The sequence below is a fragment of the Mustela nivalis genome, assembly GCF_964662115.1.
Source record: "Mustela nivalis genome assembly, chromosome: 9".
Lineage (NCBI taxonomy): Eukaryota > Metazoa > Chordata > Mammalia > Carnivora > Mustelidae > Mustela > Mustela nivalis.
The window spans coordinates 87,595,223-87,615,258 of NC_139028.1; the positions used below are offsets into that span (position 1 = coordinate 87,595,223).

A 20,036-nucleotide genomic window follows, 5' to 3' on the forward strand; every position below is an offset into this window, starting at 1 on the left:
GTGCACTAGAGAAGAATGTGTATTCTGTTGCTTTAAGATGAAATGTCTGAATATATATATGATGTCCAACTGGTCCAGTGTGTCATTTAAAGCCTTTATTTCCTTGTTGATCTTTTACTTGGATGATCTGTCCATTTCAATGAGGGGAGTGTTAAAGTCCCCTAGTATTATTATATTATTGTTGATGTGTTTCTTTGATTTTTGTTATTTATTGGCTTATATAGTTGGCTGCTCCCATGTTAGGGGCATAGATATTTAAAATTGTTAGAACTTCTTGTTGGACAGATTCTTTGAGTATGATATAGTGTTCTTCCTCATCGCTTATTATAGTCTTTGGCTTAAAAACTAATTGATGTAATATAAGGATTGCCACCTCTGCTTTCTTCTGATGTCCATTAACATGGTAGATTGTTTTCCACCCCCTCACTTGAAATCTGGAGGTATCTTTGGGTCTAAAATGAGTTTCCTGTAGGCAGCATATTGATGGGTTTTGTTTTTTTATCCATTCTGATACCCTCTGTCTTTTGATTGGGGCATTTAGCCCATTAACATTCAGGGTAACTATTGAGAGATATGAATTTAGTGCCATTGTATTACCTGTATGGTGACTGTTACTGTATATACTCTCTGTTCCTTTCTGATCTACTACTTTTAGGCTCTTTGTTTGCTTCAAGGACCCCTTTCAATATTTTCTGTAGAGCTGGTTTGGTGTTTGCAAATTCTTGCAGTTTTTGTATGTCCTGGAAGCTCTTTATCTCTCCTTCTATTTTCAATGATATCCTAACTGGATATAGTATTCTTGGCTGCATGTTTTTCTTGTTTAGTGCTCTGAATATATCATGCCAGCTCTTTCTGGCCTACCATATCTCTGTGGATAAGTCTGCTGCCAATCTAATATTTTTACCATTGTATGTTACAGACTTTTTTTCCTGAGCTGCTTTCAGGATTTTCTCTTTGTCACTAAGACTTGTAAATTTTATTATTAGGTGACAGGGTGTGGACCTTTTCTTGTTGATTTTGAGGGGTGTTCTCTCCACCTCCTGGATTTTGATGCTTGTTTCCTTTGCCATATTAGGGAAATTCTCTACAATAATTCTCTCCAATATACCTTCTGCTCCCTCTCTCTTTCTTCTTCTTCTGGAATCCCAATTATTCTAATGTTGTTTTGTCTTATGGTGTCACTTATCTCTCGAATTCTGCCCTCATGGTCAAGTATTTGTTTGTCTCTCTTTTGCTCAGCTTCTTTATTCTCTGTCACTTGGTCTTCTATATCACTAATTCTTTCTTCTGCCTCATTTATCCTAGCAGTGAGAGCCTCCATTTTTGATTGCACCTCATTAATAGCTTTTTTGATTTCAACTTGATTAGATTTTAGTTCTTTTATTTCTCCAGAAAGGGCTTTTATCTCTCCAGAGAAAGTTTCTCTAATATCTTCCATGACTTTTTCGAGCCCCACTAGAACCTTGAGAATCGTCATTCTGAACTCTAGATCTGACATATTACCAATGTCCGTATTGATTAGGTCCCTAGCTTTTGGTACTGCCTCTTGTCCTTTTTTTTGTGGTGAATTTTTCCGCCTCATGATTTTGTCCATATAAGAGTATATGAAGGAGCAAGTAAAATATTAAATGGATGACACAGACCCCAGGAAAATACACTTTAACCAAATCAGAGGAGATCCCAAATCTTGGGGCGGAGAAAGGGGATAAAAAAAGGTTCAGGAAAAAAAAAATTTAAAAAGAAAACGAATAAAGAAAAACTATTATATATATATATATATATATATATATATATATATATATGCATATATATATATATGTATATATATTAAATAAACTAGTTAAGAAAGATTAAAAAAGAAAAGGGTAAAAGTTTAAAAAAATTTAGCAGAAGAAGAAAAAAAATTGAAAAAAAAAATTAAATTAACTGCAAGACTAAAGAATCATGGGGAGAAAGCCACGAGTTCTGTGCTTTGCTTTCTTCTCCTCTGGAATTCCACTGCTCTCCTTGGTATTGAACCTGTACTTTTTGGTAGGTGAACTTGGTCCTGGATGGATTTCTTGTTGATCTTCTGCGGGAGGAGCCTGTTGTAGTGATTCTCGAGGGTCTTTGCCCCAGGAAGAATTGCACTGCCCTTACCAGGGGCCGGGCTGAATAATCAGCTTGGGTTTACTTTCAGGAGCTTTTGTTCCCTGAATGCTTTCCATAGAGTTCTGAAGGACGGGAATGAAAATGGCGGCCTCCCAGTCTCCAGCCTGGAGGAGCCGAGAGCTCAGGGCCCCATTCCTCAGTGCACCCTCAGAGAATAGGGCCCAATTACTCCTGTCTCCCTGGCCTCCAGCCACGCTCTGAGTTCACCCACCCTGTGACCGTTTCAAGGTAACCCCGAGCTGAGAGCTCACTCCTCGGCTCTGTCTCTGTAGCCGGCTTCCCCGTTCTAATACCTGCAAGCTCTGCAACACTCAGACACCACTGATCCTTCTGTGACCCTGCGGTACCTGAGGCCACCCTGACCCTACGTGGGCTTCACCCCGGTTTAGCCTCTGGAGCGATGTCTCTCAGCAGAACAGACTTAAATGTCCTGATTTTGTGCTACGGTGCTCCCCTGCTTGCTGGGAGCCAGCCCCTCCCCCCACAGTCTATCTCCCAATCACTTTGGATTCACTTCTCTGCCAGTCCTATCTTTCAGAGAGTGGTTGATTTTCTGTTTCTAGAATTGCTGTTCTTCTTCTCTTTGATCTCCCTTGGATTTGTAGGTGTTTGCAATCTTTAAATAAGTTATCTAGCTGATCGCCTGCTACCTGATGTAGTCTCAGACTGCTACTTCTCTGCCATCTTGACTCCTCCAGCCCTGTTCCATTTTTTTGTACTCAGTGTTGAAAAGCAGATGCATGATTTACATTAATAGCACATTTCAATTTATTATTATTTTTTTGCACATTTCAATTTAAACAAGTCACATTTCAACGGAAGAGATGTATGTGACTAATATTCCCTACACTGGGAAACAGGGTTTTAGAGAAAGAGGAAAGGCAGAACAAGGTTTGTTGATATGGTTCCTGACAAAGGAGATGAATAGAATAAAATACACCCCCCCCAAAAAAAAGAAAAGTTTTTGAGAGGAAATGCATTGCTAGAATAAAGTAAAGGAGACCATTACTCCTTGAGAGGTAAACTGACCCTTTAGATTTTTTATGGTATTCCAAGAACAATGTGAGTACTATAATAACTATATTCTGTTAAGATGTTAGAGTTTTCTGTGCCATAGCAAAGCTAACTAATGCAATGAATATTAAAAATATTTTTAAAAACAGATTTGTAATAATATGGGCTTTTACTACTGGCAAACCATGCATAGCTATTTTTCCTATCTCAGCAACATTCATTGAAAAAGTGGAAGCTTATCATATAGTATGGGACACTGGAAAGAGCAGAAGGACTATTATCAGAAAAACCTGGATTTGAATCTTACTCTTACCACTCCTTAAATGTATAATAGTAGATACTGTTCTGTTACATCAAACATAACATAAATAGAATCTTGAAAAGTATTTGCATATTGGAACTTACATCTCTTGGAATGTGGCCACTACATCAAGAAATTAAGACACTATGCTGCAGGAATGTGGCCAGTCCAATAGCCACCCCCACTAATCAAACATGTGAGTGAGCTACTTTGACCATTCAACCCAAGTGAGCCATCCAGTGACTACAGCCATGTGAGTTACCCCACTCAAGACTAACAGGATACCTGTTCCTTTGATCCCATCCTAAACTGTTAATCCAGAGGACTGGGAGTAAATAAAATGGTTGTTCTGGTAAGCCACTAGATCTGGGGGTAAACATTCGTTATACAGTGAACAAATAACAGACATATATGACTTAAGGGAAGTTATTTAACCCTCTTGATCAGTTTTCTCATCTATAAAACAAGGCTAGTAATATCTACTTCAATGTTGTTATGAGGTGGTACCTGGAATTAACAAACTCTTAAAAAGGAATAATATGTCTGACCTCTTTTCCTCACCTTTTCTTCCTTCCTTTCCCCTATCTTTTGTTCCCCTGTTGCTTCTTTCTCACTATCTCCTCCCAGGAGCATTGTAAGAACATTATTGGTTAGAATCAATGTGTAGCCTACCAAGATGGCTGCTTCAAAGGGGTCAGCTTCATTTGGATAGTCAATACTAAAAAGTTGGTATAAAATTAGCTGCATTACATTACAGACACACATGATAAAAATCTTGTTAAATGCAGGCAAAAAAGTTTATATCCCTAGAGAAGTATAAAATTGCCTATAAATATTTCACTAAAAGCTTCTCCTAAGTGATAAATTTCTCTATTAGTCATGTTTCTCATCAGTAGAATGAAATTTGTATACTTCTGTATCTAGTCTTGTTATTATGCCAGGGGGGGATCTGTCTTTGGCAAAACCAGTAGACTAACAAGGCATTCTTTATTCATCTAACTTAATCAAAACTTATAATCAGTGAATAAGAATCATTTCCCTAAAAAATAAAACAAAAAACTAGGTCTAGGCTTGAGTGACTCATGCAGGAACTTTATGATTTTGCTCTGTGCTTTATGAAGTAATTTCATAATCATATGTAATTATTTTAAATATTTTATAAACTACAGTGACTTTTTAATAAGGGTTTCTAATTATCCATACAGTTTCTAGAAAGATTTGCCAAATATGTAGTATACGTGTGATGAGTCATTTGTCATCCAAAAGCTTATGAAGAAACCCTCATTCCTAAAAATAGGGCCCCCGTAGATTTGATACCGGCTGTAATTTTTCACTTCAGACATTTTCCTTTTATATCTCTGACTCCACTTTTGGTAAATCATGATACATAACTATATAAAACATCACATAATCTTAAAAAAGGGAATAAAGGTGCCAACTGTACCATTTCACACACAGTACACTATGCACCAAAAAAATTAAACTAGCAAGTGAGTTTCAGGATAGGAGAAATTAAATTTAATTTTTCTTACTCTTTGCTTCACTGTCTTCCACTTTACCTCTGTACCTTCATTTCTTAGAAACTTGATATTTGGTGTATACAAATAATAGGGAAAACTGATTATTAACACCATGAAAATATTTTTTAAATATTTCTGAGGATAAAGCTTTCACATCAGTACAAGAGATCGTTCATTCTTGTGTAGCCAAAGGATAGGACCTTAACAATTTATCTTAACTTTAACATTTCCTGTTTAAGAAACAAGATAGATTTAAAAGGAGCAGAGAAATCTCTTAGACTGGATGTCTTCTAAAAGCTCAGCTTCCAAGTTACATGGCAAAGTATGGAAATCTGAACTGATATGACTATAACATAACATTCAGCTAAAAAACTATCTGCATTACAAATTGTGCCATTGACACACACCTAAAGAATAGCAGTGCAAGGTAATGGCATCCATAGATTGGATCTGTCCTGGGCTTTGATAGGTTTCCCCATTGTGCTTTCACTAAAAATGGTGCGGTCCAATCTCATTAAGTCAGTATTTTTCAATATTTTTATAAACTCAGTTCTTGTTCTTGGCACAATTCTTTCAAGTTAACTGTGATATTTTTGCAAGAATTGCTGGTAACAGAGCACATGCTTCAGGTTTATAGTTTATCCTGAAATGCTTGTTTCTGTCCAGGAAATGTTTTCTTGTTATAAATCAGTCCATAGCCAACATGATAATATCATAGATATGGTTAGAAGGCTTTCAAAATGATCCATATTATCTCTGGTCCAGATTTCTCATTAGATAGATAGGAAACTAGTTCCTGTAAAGTTAGCATTTTTTTTTTCCCAACGTCATGGAGCTTTGAGAACCCCAAAATCAAACAAAAATGACAGTCTCTCTCTCTTGTCATAGTGATTCATTCAGGAGGCACATGATCAAAGTTTGGGCAGTTAGGGTGATTTTGCAAGCCATCAAAAAAATTTAGGCAGGAATTCTTCACTGAAGCAATATGGTATATTAAGAATAAATCCCAGAACCCATATATAAGCTACAAGAGGTCCTTTAATTTCTTATACTGGACTTGAAGGATATACTCCCTAGTGCTAATAGCAGCCCCATTGACACTTAAGGAAATCTGCCACTTGGATGAAGCTGAACAGATACAAGCGGAACAAAAACAGGTTGTTTTTGTTCCCCAGTACTTATAGGTCTTCCCGTTATATCCATTGAACTGATAGATTTCTTTTGCTGATGTATGTATTTTCATTGTTGTTTAAGTAAGTTTGAGTTGTGTTTTTTGTTGCACAGAAAGTGTCCTGGTACATGAACTCAACATAGTTAATTATTAAGATATAATGAAAAAAGACTTTTAGGTCTTGCTAATATATTGATAATGTTAGAATGTCTTTGTGTAGCAGTCATTCTTTGTATTTCAGGATTATTTCCCTAAGAGCGATGTAAGAGTTTCTTAATAATAGAATTCTTAAGTATGGGAGAGAGATTCTTAAATATAGAATTATTAGGCAAAAAATATTTTTAAGACTCTTGATACCCATTTTCCAATTAATTTTTAAAAAATTAGCAAGCTTTATTTCTATTGGAAATGTATGGCCTGATCTTTCTTATGCAATTTTTTTAGACTTGAATACTATCATTAAAAAATAAAAATAAAAAGTTGTTTCTATCTTGAGGCAAAGCTGGTATTTCATTTTCAAAAAGGAAAGTTATTTTTTAACTAGGGCTTTAGGTTTCTTTAGAATGGATGATGTGAAAGTCATAACAAAGCCATTCAATTCTAAGCAGTTAAAAGTGGAACAAAGACTCTGATTTTGCAACCAAAATGTCCCTTACTATAGGAAGAGGCACAGCCAGTCCATTTGGGATGATGTGAGGTGGGGCAGAGAACAATAAAACCTACCATAAAATAGGAAGTTTCTTGAAAAGTAAATTTTACTTTTAAAAGTTGGTTGGCATTTTTTTTATTTTGTATCAGAACTACATATATTTACAATCAGAAAGTAATGATACAAAATTTTCTTCTACTTTTGCTTTGAATTATTTATTGTCAAAAATATAACTAATTCAAAAAGAATGCAACTAGATAACCAGCTATTTTTGAAATGTAGAAATAATGCAAGCCACTCAAGAAATAGAAAAATGTTTTCTGGAAATTTTAACCATTTCAAAGAGCAAATAAGTTAGAATTCAATATTCTTTTTCATTTTGACAAAATTTTCTATCCCAGTAAATAAAAATCTCATATAACTGATAACAAACCTCAGTCGTACAAAGGTAGCCAGATTGTAGGGATACCACATTGGTTTTACATGTATATTTTATTTGGTAATTTTAAGTAGACATCTTGATTTTGAGTAGCCATATATGGCAGCCTTGTCCATTGATAAGAGAAGATACAATTAGTGGCATAGATGTGAGAGAAGAGGTAGTTATTGACAGTTTTAAGCATATGTTGTAGGTAGCACAAATATCTGTGGAACAGGTTAAGAATTATTTTTCTCAATTTATAGGGAAAATATCTCAGGTACAGCCTTTATATAACATACTCAAAATAGCAAAGAGGTATATTATCAAAACAAAAGTTTGGATGTTTTGATGTTTTTAATCCTCTTATTCGCTACATACTATATACTTCATTGTATACAATTGAATTATTTATGGGTAAAAGAAACACATTCCTAATCCTATAGTCATAATTCTAAATCTGAATTATTCTTGGCGATGCAGTTTCTGTTGAAATATTCTTTTTGTGACACTGTCATGGCCGGTAATTATCACGAACAGAAGGCATTGTCTTTATAGGGAACAGAGCTTGTGCAGCACCTGATTTAAACTGGTGTTTTGTGACATTAGGATAAATTAGTAGTCCTGTGTTTTTCTGGGGAAAAAAACTATCTTTCCTAAAGTTTAATTTTCAAAATCTCATTTAAGAAATGCTCAGAGTGGTTATATATTTTTTTAGATGCACTGACTTAATTGAGTAGGATCATTCTCTGATAATTCTGCACTGAATAATACTCATATTAATATCCTTATCATCCTCAAACAATAACCATTGTCATGGTAACTACTTATCTTGGGAAAACAAACTGTGCAAATCAACTTCTTCCATAACTTTAATTATGCAAATAGAAAATTGAAGGAATACATTTTAAGGAGTCAGTTTCCTATTTAAGTATTGACTGAAACAAATGACTCAAGCAGTTAGCTCTCTATATCTGACTGTTGATATGTTGAAGATGTTAACATGATTACGTCTTTCTGTATTTGTATTGATGTTCAATACAGGAAAGAATCTAAATTTATGCTTCATATTTTACTTTAAAGTATAATAATGGAGTCCAGTTCAGTTCTTTTAGTCAACTGTTCTGGTTGTAATTTTCTGGATTCGGTATGTGTGAATTAGTAAGTGAGCACTATAAAGTGAATTCCTCATTTTTTCACTTCTAATACAATCAATTTGATAGCTGGACAGGAAAAGTAAGGGCTATTGTCATTGCAGATTTATTTATTCATTTGGTTTTTAATTACAAAGCACCTGGAATATGTAGTTGATACTGATAAGGGTACTCAAACAAAAACTAGATGTATTCCCCTTTAGAAATTTAGCTCAGTAGGAGACATAAGAAAGCAAATAAAACACAAGGCAAAATGGGCTATGTTCACACCACTGATATGAATGTTTATGGTGAATGGAACATGTTCAACAACATGTTATCAATGTGAGGTCTTACAGATTGGATAAAAGGTTCGAACAGAGGGAGAGAAGTGGCAAATTTTTTTTTAAAAGATTTTATTTATTTATTTGACACAGAGAGATCACAAGTAGGCAGAGAGGCAGGCAGAGAGAGAGAGAGAGAGGAGGAAGCAGGCTCACTGCCGAGCAGAGAGCCCGATGCGGAACTCGATCCCAGGACCCTGAGATCATGACCTGAGCCGAAGGCAGCGGCTTAACCCACTGAGCCACCCAGGCGCCCCAGAGAAGTGGCAAATTAAGAAAGAAAAAATATATTAAGCAAGTCAGTGATAGACTCATTAGAAGGCATTATGACTCCCCTTGAATGACTGAAATAATTACGAATAACTACAAATCAATGCACAAGATATTTTTTTCTTCAAATGGAGATTTTCTAGAATGGTTCAGAAAATCAGAAAACCATAGAAAATAGATGTTACTAAAGAGATTAAATGAGAGACAGATTATGGCCAAAAATTCAAGTATTTTGTCATAATCCTGTTTGGAATTCTGGCCACCTAAGAGTCGTATGGCTGATAGACACACACATGAAACAGAATGAAAAGAATGACACAAAGATAGCATTGTTAAGGAAGTGACTTATAGTCTGCTTGATCAGATGGGTGATAAGCTCAAAGCTTTTCTAATAAGGATTGCAAAAACAGAATTACAGAAATGAGGTATAGTAGGAATGAAGGATTTAAGCTTATGCCGTATGTATCATTCTACTAAAAACAGAGGATTTAATAAATGCATATGTTCTTCTGAAAAATAATAGGAACACTGAGGAAATAGCTATTTTGAGGTAATTGTGACAACCAAGGACAGAATGAATAGAAATGTAGATGTGATGCAGCTCTTAATAGAAAAGAGTCATGTACTTTGGAGAAACATAGAGCAAAGAAGAGATTATTTAGTCATTGCAGAAGATGTTATCATCTTCATAAAAATGTAGTGGGAAAATATAAACTATAAGAGCTTAATTAAGTTCTGATGAGAGGAATCACAAAAAGGGAATGGGTCAGCTGTATTTAGAAGTTTGATAAAATTGATTTATTAATGTATCAGTCTAATGCAAATGAAAATAAGATCTTTTTGAAAAATATATAACCCAAAGTTGGAAGGAGTCAAATATAATTTTAAAATATTGGAGGAGGGCACCTGGGTGGCTCAGTGGGTTAAAACCTCTGCCTTTGATTCAGGTCATGATCTCAGGGTCCTGGGATCGAGCCCCACATGGGGCTCTCTGCTCGCAGGGAGCCTGCTTCCTCCTCTCTCTGCCTGCCTCTCTGCCTACTTGTGATCTCTGTCTGTCAGGTAAATGGATGGAATCTTTAAAAAAATAAATAAAATAAAATATGGGAGAGACTTGAATAAAAAGTGTCTAGATGGGAAGAGGTAGAAAAATTTGACATTGTTATTAGCATACAAATAGGGCATTTTGAACTCCTGTTTTAACTGAGCAAAGGAACAAACATAGATTGGGAGTATTGCTTGTGGGAAGATGGAACAGTACTGAAAAATGGGAAAAAGAAAGAAGAACACAAAATTTTTTACTCTGTCATTGAAATATTAAAACCAAAAGAGCAGAAAATATTTCATTAAGGACTGAATGACACTTAAGATGAGGGGATAGTAAGATAACATCAAGTATGCTGATGAACTATTCTAGGATCAGGAGCTTGTAAGAACTAGTTGAAGACATAGAGGAACCTTGTCAGTAATTCCTGAAAGAATGGAGAAGAGAAGTGGTACAGAAAGTTTGGAATAAGAAAATGTGCATATGTTGACATACAGGACTTGCACTTTTTAAATTTCTGTAAGGTTGATGCTGTTTCCTGTTGATATTCTACTTTATTATTGTGTGATTTGTATAGTTTAGAAAAGATGACCATGGTCACTGTGCATTTACATTGGGAAAGATGGCAGTTGTAAGAAAGTATAGAGAGGTGTGGTTCCTAACCCTGGTGAATGCCTGCTAGACATCTTCTCACCTCAAACTTAATACATCCAAAATTGAACTCTTGATCCTCTTGCTCTTTCTTTATCTTACTGATGGCACTGGCCATCTACCTAATCAATGAGGTTACAAAACCAGATGGCATTAGTCACCCTTTCTCCCCCATTTTCATCATTCTTCCATCCTAACATTAAGATTTCCCACTTTCATAACACAAACATTTCTCATATCACTTTCTTCCATCCTTCTTAACCCTACTGTTCTCATACTCACTCCCTTTGAATACTGATGAAGTTTCCAGATATTCTTAGTTCTAGTTTTTTGTCTCTCAAAGCTATTATCTTTCTGGCTGCCAAAGGAATCAACCTAATACACAAATCCATCCTTATCTTCATCTTGCATATCATCCTTCAAGGGGCCTTCATTGCTGCAAGGACAAATTCTAACTTGCTTAATGTGATCTCAGTGTCCTCCATCATGCAAAAATTACATAAGTCTCTGGATTCAACTTTCATTACTTTCAGTGTAATATTAGTTTCAGGTATATTATATACTGGTTGAACACTATACATACATACACAACAAATATACTCCTTAATCCCCATCACTTTTGTTACCCATTCCCCACCCCCCCAATCTGCCTCCCCTCTGGTAACCATCACATTATTATCTATAGTTAAGAGTCTGGTTCTTGGTTTGTCTCTCTCTCTCTTTTTTCCCCTTTGCTCATTTCTTTTGTTTCATAATTTTCACATATGAGTGAAAACACTTGGAATTTCTCTTTCTCTGACTTGCTTTTCTTAGCATAATACTATTAGCTCTATCTATGTTGTTGTAAATGGCAACATTCATTCTTTTTTATAGTTGGATAATAGAATATTTCTTATCCTCCTTATCTACTATGAGACTATAGACACTTGGGCTGTTTCCACAATTTGGTTATTGTAGATAATGCTGCTATAAACATCAGGGTGCATTGCATGTATCGCCTTGAATTAGTATTCTTGTATTCTTTGGATAAATACCTATTAGTGCCATTGCTAGATTTTAGAGTAGTTCTATTTTTCTTAACTCTATTTATTTATTTGAGAGAGAGAGAGAGAGAGAGAGAGAGGATACAAGCAGGGGGAGTGGGAGAGGGAGAAGCAGGCTTCCCACTGAGCAGGGAGTCCCATGCAGCCTCCATCCCAGAACTCTGGGATCATGACCTAAATCTAAGGCAGACACTTGACTGAGACAACCAGGCACTCTGGGTTAGTTCTATTTTTAACCTTTTGAGGAATCTCCATACTGTTTTCCAGAGTGGCTGCCCCAGTTTGTATTCCCACCAACAGTGTAAGATGTTTCCCTTTTCCCTACACCCTTGCCAATACCTATTGTTTCTTGTGTTCTTGATTTTAGTCATTCTAACTGGTGTGAGGTGATAGCTCATTGTAACTTTTATTTACATTTTCCTGATGATTAGAATGATCATCTTTTCACATGTTTGTTGGCCATTTGTATGTCTTCTTTGGAAAAATGTCTACTTGTGTACTTGTGTCTTCCATTCATCTTTAAGTGGTTTTGTTTGTTTGTTTGTTTGTTTTTTAGGTGTTGAGTTTTGTAAGTTCTTTATATACTTTGGATACTAACCATTTATCAGATATTTAATTTGCAAATACCTTCTCCCATTCCATAAGTTCCCTTTGGTTTTGTTGATTGTTTCATTCACTATGCAGACACTTGTTATTGTGATATAGTCCCAATAGTTTACTTTACATTTTGTTTCCCTTGCCTCAGGAGACATAGCTGGGAAGAAGGTGCTATGGCTAATGTCAAGGAAGTTCCTGCCTGTGCTCTCTTTTAGGGTTTTTATAATTTTAAGTCTCACATTTAGGTCTTTCATTCATTGTGAATTTATTTTTGTATGATGTAAGAAAGTAGTCCAGTTTCATTATTTTGCATGTTGCTGTCCACTTTTCCTAAGACCATTTATAGAAGAGACTGCCAATTTTCCATTGAATCTTTTTTCCTGCTTTGTCAAAGATTAGTTAACCACATACTTATAGGTCCATTTTTGGATTTTCTATTTTGTTCCCTTGATCTGTGTGTCTCTTTTTGTGCCAGTATCATAATGTTTTGATTACTACAGCTTCATGGTATAACTTGAAGTCTGGGATTACTTTACTACTTTACTTCTTTGCCTTTATTTTTTTTTTCTTTTTCAAGATTGCTTTGGGTATTTGGAATCTTTTGTGGTTCTGTACAAATTTTAGGATTCTTTGTTCCAGGTCTGTGAAAAATGCCTTTGATATTTTGGTAGGAATTGCATTAAATGTGTGGATTGTTTTGGGTAGTGTAGGCATTTTTCTTTCAATATATAAGTGTGGGGTATCTTTTTATTTCTTTGTGTCATATTCAATTTCTTTCATCAGTGTTTTACAGTTTTCAGAGTACAGATATTTCACATCTTTGACTAGATTTATTGCTAGGTTATCTTATGGTTTTTGGTATGATTGTAAATGGGATTGATTCTTTAATTTTTCTTTCTTCTGCTTTATTATTGGTGTATAGAAATGCAACAAATATCCTTAGGTTGATTTTGTATTATGTGACCTTACTGAATTCATTTACCATGTCTAGCAATTTTGTTTTTTGTTTTTTTTTTTGTTTTTGTTTTTTTTTTTTTTTTTGGTGGAGTCTTTTGGGTTTCCTATATATAGTATCATGTCATCTGTAAATAGTGAAATTTTACTTCTTTGCTGATTCATATGCTTTTTATTTCTTTTTCTTGTCTGATTGCTGTGGCTAGGATTTTCAGTGCTAAGTTGAATAAAAGTGGTGAGAGTGGACATCCATGTCCTGTTCCAGACCGTGTACAGGAAAAAATCTCAGTTTTTCTGTTGAGTATGATATTGCCTGTGGGTTTTTCATATATGACCTTTATTTATTTTGAAGTAAGTTCTCTCTAAATCTACTTTGTTGAGGGTTTTTATTGTGAATGGATATTATTGTCAAGATATTATTGTGAATAGATTTTGTCAAGTGCTTTTTCTGCATCTACTGAAATGATCATATGTTTTTATCTTTTCTTTTATTGATGTAATGTATGATATTTATTGGTTTGTGAATATTAAACCACCCTTGCATTTCAGGAATAAATCCCACTCAATCATGGTGAATATAGGTTTTTTTTGTTGTTGTTGTTGGTATTGTTTGTTTTGTAGGAGGGTTCCCCATTCTCCACATCCTCTCCAACATCTGTCATGTCCTGACTTGTTAAATTTAGCCATTCTGACTGGTATGAGGTGGTATCTCATTATGGTTTTGATTTGGATTTCCCTGATGCCAAGTGATGTGGACTACTTTTTCATGTGTCTGTTGGCCATCGGGATGTCTTCTTTGCAGAAATGTCTGTTTATGTCCTCTGCCCATTTCTTGATTGGATTATTCATTCTTTGGGTGTTGAGTTTGATAAGTTCTCCATATATTTTGGATACTATTCCTTTGTCTGATAAGTCAATTGCAAATAGCTTCTCCCATTCTGTCAGCTGTTTTCTGGTTTAGTTAACTGTTCCCTTTACTGTGCAAAAGCTTTTGATCTTGGTGAAGTCCCGATAGTTCATTTTTTGCCTTGCTTCCCTTGCCATTGGTGATGTTGCTAGGAAGAAGTTGCTGTGGCTGAGGTCAAAGAGGTTGCTGCCTATGTTCTCCTCAAGGATTTTGATGGATTCCTGTCTCACATTGAAGTCTTTCATCCATTTTGAGTGTGTGTGTGTGTGTGTGTGTGTGTGTGTGTGTGTGGTATAAGGAAATGGTCCAGTTTCATTTTTCTGCATGTGGCTGTCCAGTTTTCCCAACACCATTTGTTGAAGAGACTTTTTTTCAGTGGACATTCTTTCTTGCTTTGTCAAAGATTAGTTGACCAAAGAGTTGAAGGTCTATTTCTGGGCTCTTTATTCTGTTCTGTTGATCTGTATGTCTTTTTATGACAGTACCACACTGTCTTGATGATGACAGTTTTGAAATAGAGCTTGAAGTCTGGAATTGTAATGCCACCAAATTTGGCTTTTTTTTTTTTTCAACATTCCTCAGGTTATTCAGGATCTTTTCTTGTTCCATATAGATTTTCAATTTGTTCCATTTCTTTGAAAAAAAATCGAAGGAATTTTGATAGGGTTTGCATTATGCTTTAGGTAGCATAGATATTTTCACAATATTTGTTTTTTTAATCCATGAGCACAAAATGTGTTTCCATTTATTTGTGTCTTCCTCAATTTTTTTCATGAATACTTCATAGTTTTCTGAGTATAGATTCTTTGACTCTTTGGTTAGGTTTATTTCTAGGTGTCTTATGGTTTTGGATGCAACTATAAATGAGATTGACTCCTTGATTTCTCTTTCTTTTCTCATGCTACTGGTTTATAATAATGCCACTGACTTTGGTGCATTGATTTTATATCCTGAGACTTTACTGAATTGCTGTATGAGTTCTAGCAGTTTTAGAGTGGAGTGTTTTGGGTTTTCCACATAAAATATCATATCATCTCCAAAGAGTGAGAGTTTGACTTCTTTGCCAATTCGGATGCCTTTTATTTATTTCTGTTGTCTGATTGCTGAGGCTAGGACTTCTAGTGCTCTGTTGAATAGCAGTGGTGATAGTGGACAGCACTGTCATGTTCCTGACCTAACAGAAAAGCTCTCAGTTTTTCCCCATTAAGAATGATATGTGGTGTGGGGTTTTCATAGATGGCTTGATGATGTTGAGGTATGTACCCTATAATTCCTGCACTTTGAAGAGTTTTGATCAAGAAAGGATACTGTACTTTGTTAAATGCTTTTTCAACATCTATTGAGAGTATCATATGGTTCTTGTTCTTTCCTTTATTAATGTATTGTATTACATCGATTTGCAGATGTTTAACCAACCTTGCAGCCCTGGAATAAATCCCACTTGGTCATGGTGAATAATCCTTTTAATGAACTGTTGGATCCTATTGGCTGGTATTTTCATGAAAATTTTCAAATGTGTTTTCATCAAGGATATTGGTCTGTAATTCTCCTTTTCATGGGGTCTTTGTTTGGTTTTGGGATCAAGGTAATGTTGGCCTCATAAAATGAGTTTGGAAGTTTTCCTTCCAGTTCGTTTTTTGTTTTTGTTTTTGTTTGTTTGTTTGTTTGTTTTTTGTTTTTGTATTTGTTTTGTTTTTTGGAACAGTTTCAGGTGGATAGGTGTTAATTCTTCTTTAAATGTTTGTTTAAATCCCCCTGGGAAGCCATCTGGCCCTGGGCACTTGTTTGTTGGGAGATTTTTGATGACTCCTTCAATCTCCCTACTGGTTATTGGTCTGTTCAGGTTGTCTGTGTCTTCCTGGTTCAGTTTTTGTAGTTTATATGTCTCCAGGAATGCATCCATTTCTTCCAGATTATCAAATTTCCTGGTATATAGTTGCTCATAAGATGTTCTTATAATTATTTGTATTTCCTTGGTATTGGTTTTGATCTCTTCTCTTTCATTTGTGATTTTATCTTCTGGGTCCTTCCTCTTTTCTTTTTGGTAGGTCTCTCCAGGGGTTTATCTTTTTTTTTATTCTTTCAAAGAACCAGCTCTTATTTTCATTGATTTGTTCTACTGTTCTTTTGGTTTCTATTCCATTGATTTCTGTTCTGATCTTTGTTATTTCTCTTCCCCCTGCTGGGTTTAGGCTTTCTTTGCTGTCCTTTCTCCAACTTCTTTAGGTGTAGGGTTAGATTGTGTATTTGAGACCTTTATTGTTTCTTGAGAAAGGCTAGTATCACTATATATTTTCCTCTCAGGACTGCCTTAGCTGTGCCCCACAGAGTTTGAACCATTGTGTTTTCATTATCATTTGTTTCCATGAAGTTTTTCAATTCTTCTTTAATTTCCTGGTTCACCCATTCATTCTTTACTAGGATGCTCTTTAGCCTCCATGTGTTTGCGTTCTTTTCAACTTTCCTCTTTGATTGAATTCTAGCTTCAGGGCATGTGGTCAGAAAATATGCAGGGGATAATTCCAGTCTTCTGGTACTAATTGAGACCTGACTTGTGACCCAGGATATGATCTATTCTGGAGAATGTTCCATTGTGCTAGAGCAGAATTTGTGTTCTGTTGCTTTGGGATGGAATGTTCTGAATATATCTGTGAGGTCTATCTAGTCCAGTGTGTCATTTAAACCTTTTATTTCCTTGTTGATTGTTTGCTTGGATCATCTGTCCATTTCAGTGAGGTGGGTGTTAAAGTCCCCTACTATGATTGTATTATTGTCATTGTGTTCCTTGATTTTGTTATTATTTGGTTTACATAGTTGGCTGCTCCCATGTTAGGGGCATAGATATTTAAAATTATTAGATCTTCTTGTTGGACAGGCCCTTTAAATATGATATAATGTCCTTCCTCATCAATTATTATAGTCTTTGGCTTAGAATCTAATTTGTCTGATACCACAATTGCCACCCCAGCTTTCTTTTGATGTCCATTAGCATGGTAAATTGTTTTTCACCCTCTCACTTTAAATCTGGAGGTGTCTTTGGGTCTAAAATGAGTTTCTTGTAGACAGAATATTGATGAGCTTTGGTTTTTTCATCCCTTCTGATACCCTGTGTCTTTTGATTGGGACATGTAGCTCATTTACATTCAGGGCAACTGTTGGAATATATGAATTTAGTTCTACTGTATTGCCTGTAAGGTAACTGTTACTTTATATTTTCTCTGTTCCTTTCTAGTCTTTTACTTTTAGGTTCTCTATTTGCTTAGAGGACCCCTTTCAATATTTCTTGTGTGTGTTTTGATGTTTCCAAATTCTTCTAATTTTTGTTTATCCTGGAAGCTTCTTATCTATCCTTCTATTTTCAATGATAGCCTATCTGGGTGTAGTATTCTTGGCTGAAGATTTTTGTCATTTAGGGCTCTGAATATATCATCCCACTCTTTTTAGCCTGGCAAATCTCTGTGGATAAGTCTTCTGCCAATCTAATATTTCTACCATTGTATTTTAGAGACCTCTTCTCAGGAGCTGCTTTCAGGATTTTCTCTTTGTCACTAAGACTTTTAAGTTTTACTATTAGATGACAGGGTGTGGACTATTTTGATTGATTTGAGAGGGAGTGGTTCTCTGTGCCTCCTGGATTTTGATGTTTGTTCCCTTTACCATATTGGGGAAATTATCTACAATAATTCATTCAGATTTACCTTCTGCCCCTCTCTGTCTTTCTTCTTCTGGATTCCCAATTATTCTAATATGTTTCATCTTATTGTATCACTTATCTCTTGAATTCTCCCCTCATGGTCTAATAGTTGTTTGTCTCTCTTTTGCTCAGTTTCTTTATTTTCCATCATTTGGCCTTCTATATCACGAATTCTTTTTTCTGCCTCATTTATCCTAGCAGTAAGAGCCTCCATTTTTTTTTTTTAATTGCACCTCAGTAATAGCTTTTTAAATTTCAGCTTGGTTAGATTTTAGTTCTTTTATTTTTCCAGAAAGGGCTTTTATTTCTCCAGAAGCGGCTTCTCTAATATTTTCCATTTCTTTTTGAGCCCAGATAGCCCCTTGAGAATCGTCCTTCTGAACTCTAGATCTGACATATTACCAATGTCTGTACTGATTAGGTTCCTAGCCATTGGTCTTGCTTCGTGTTTTTTTTTTGTTTTTTTGTTTTTTTGTTTTTTTTTTGTGGTGAGTTTTTCTGCCTTGTCATTTTGTGCATATACCCATATTTGAACAAGGGGAACCTGTGTTGCTCAGTGGTAAGCCTCTGCCTTTGGCTCAGCTATCATTTCAGGGTCCTGGGATCAAGCCCTTCATTGGGCTGTATGCTCAGCAGGGGTTCTGCTTCCCCCTCCTCTTCTGCCTGCTTCTCTGCCCACTTGTGATCTCTCTTTCTCTCTGTCAAATAAATAAATAAATAAATTCTTTAAAAATATATATAAATGAGAGAATAAAATACTAAAAGGGTGGCAATGACCCCAGAAAAATGTAAGCTAACCAAATCAGAAGAGATCTAAAACCAGGGGGTGGGGAGAAGTAAGTGTGGGAACAGAAAAAAAAAAAATATATATATATATATATATACTTATATATATATATATATGATGTAATTGGTGAATAGAACAGAGCCACCCAGTTGCTTTAGGTGTATTTTGGTCTCTTAAAGAAACTACCTCCCAAAATTTAAAGAAAGAATAACGTATATATTCAAAAGTAAGGGTAAGCACAATGAAGGGATGGAATATGACTGTAAAGATGAAAATTTTAAAAATTCCTAAAAAAGAAATTGATGTTTGTTAGAAAAAGAAAAAAAAATGTTCTCAAGCTGGAGACTAGAACAAGCCATGTGCTAGGTTAGGGTATATTTTGATCTATTAGAGGAAATTGTATCCCAAAATTTTCTAGAATAGAAAAAAAACCCTATATGTATACAAAAAATAAAGTTAGGGGTGCCTGTGTGGCTCAGTGGGTTAAGCTTCTGCCTTTGGCTCAGGTCATGATCTCAAGGTCCTGGGATCAAGCCCTGCCTTGGGCTCTCAGCTTAATGGGAATCCTGCTTCCTCCTCTCTCTCTCTCTGCCTGCCTCTCTGTTTATTTGTCATCTCTTTCAAATAAATAAATAAAATCTTTTTTTAAAAAAGTGAAATACAATGAAGGGATAAAATTTGACTATAACAATGAAAGTTTAATTTTTTTCTGTTTGTTTTAGAAAGGTATTGTTAAGATAGACTAGTTAAAAAATGTTAAAAGTGTAAAGTGGAAAATTTTAAAAAATAGAATAAGAAAAAGAATTTAAAAAAATAGCTTTGCAAGACTGAAGGATCATTAGGGAAAAGCCATGAATTCTACGTGTTGCTTTCCCCTAGCCTTGGAGTTCCACTGTTCTCCTTGATCAGTGACCTTGGTCTTGGCTGGATGCCCTTGTTGATCTTTTGTTGGAGGGGCATCTTACAGTGATTCTCAAATGGCTTTTCCCAAGGCAGAATTGCACTGTCCTTGCCAGGGATTGAGCTAAGTAATCTGCTCAAGTTTGCTCTTGGAGCTTTTGTTCCCTGAATGCTTTCCATAGAGCTCTGGAAGATGAGAATGAAAATGTTGGCCTCCCAGTCTCTGGCCTGGAGGAGCAGAGCACTCAGGGACCAGCTCCTCATAGTGCCTCCAGAGACAAACAATCAATCACTCCCGGCTCTCTAGTCTCTAGCCATGCTCTGTGCACACATGGCCTGTGACTGAGCATTTCTATCTCTGGAACACGGCCCCACCTGGAGTCTCCAAACCCAGCAGATTCCTGCTTCACTGCTTCTCCTGGAACAAGAAGGCAAGTCTCTCCAAATCTGTCACTTGTGGGGTCCCTGCTCAAAGAGCAGTGGTCCA

General features: G+C 35.7%; 1 long non-coding RNA gene across 1 annotated transcript in view; it reads left to right on the plus strand.

Annotated features, from left to right (window-relative positions):
• Nucleotides 1-3,594: 3,594 nt before the first annotated feature.
• The window catches only part of LOC309840802, a 331,799-nt gene continuing 315,357 nt past the window's right edge, over nucleotides 3,595-20,036 (plus strand). The window contains exon 1 of the long non-coding RNA XR_014298801.1: nucleotides 3,595-3,662. This is a non-coding gene — a long non-coding RNA (uncharacterized lncRNA). The remainder of the gene's footprint in view (nucleotides 3,663-20,036) is intronic.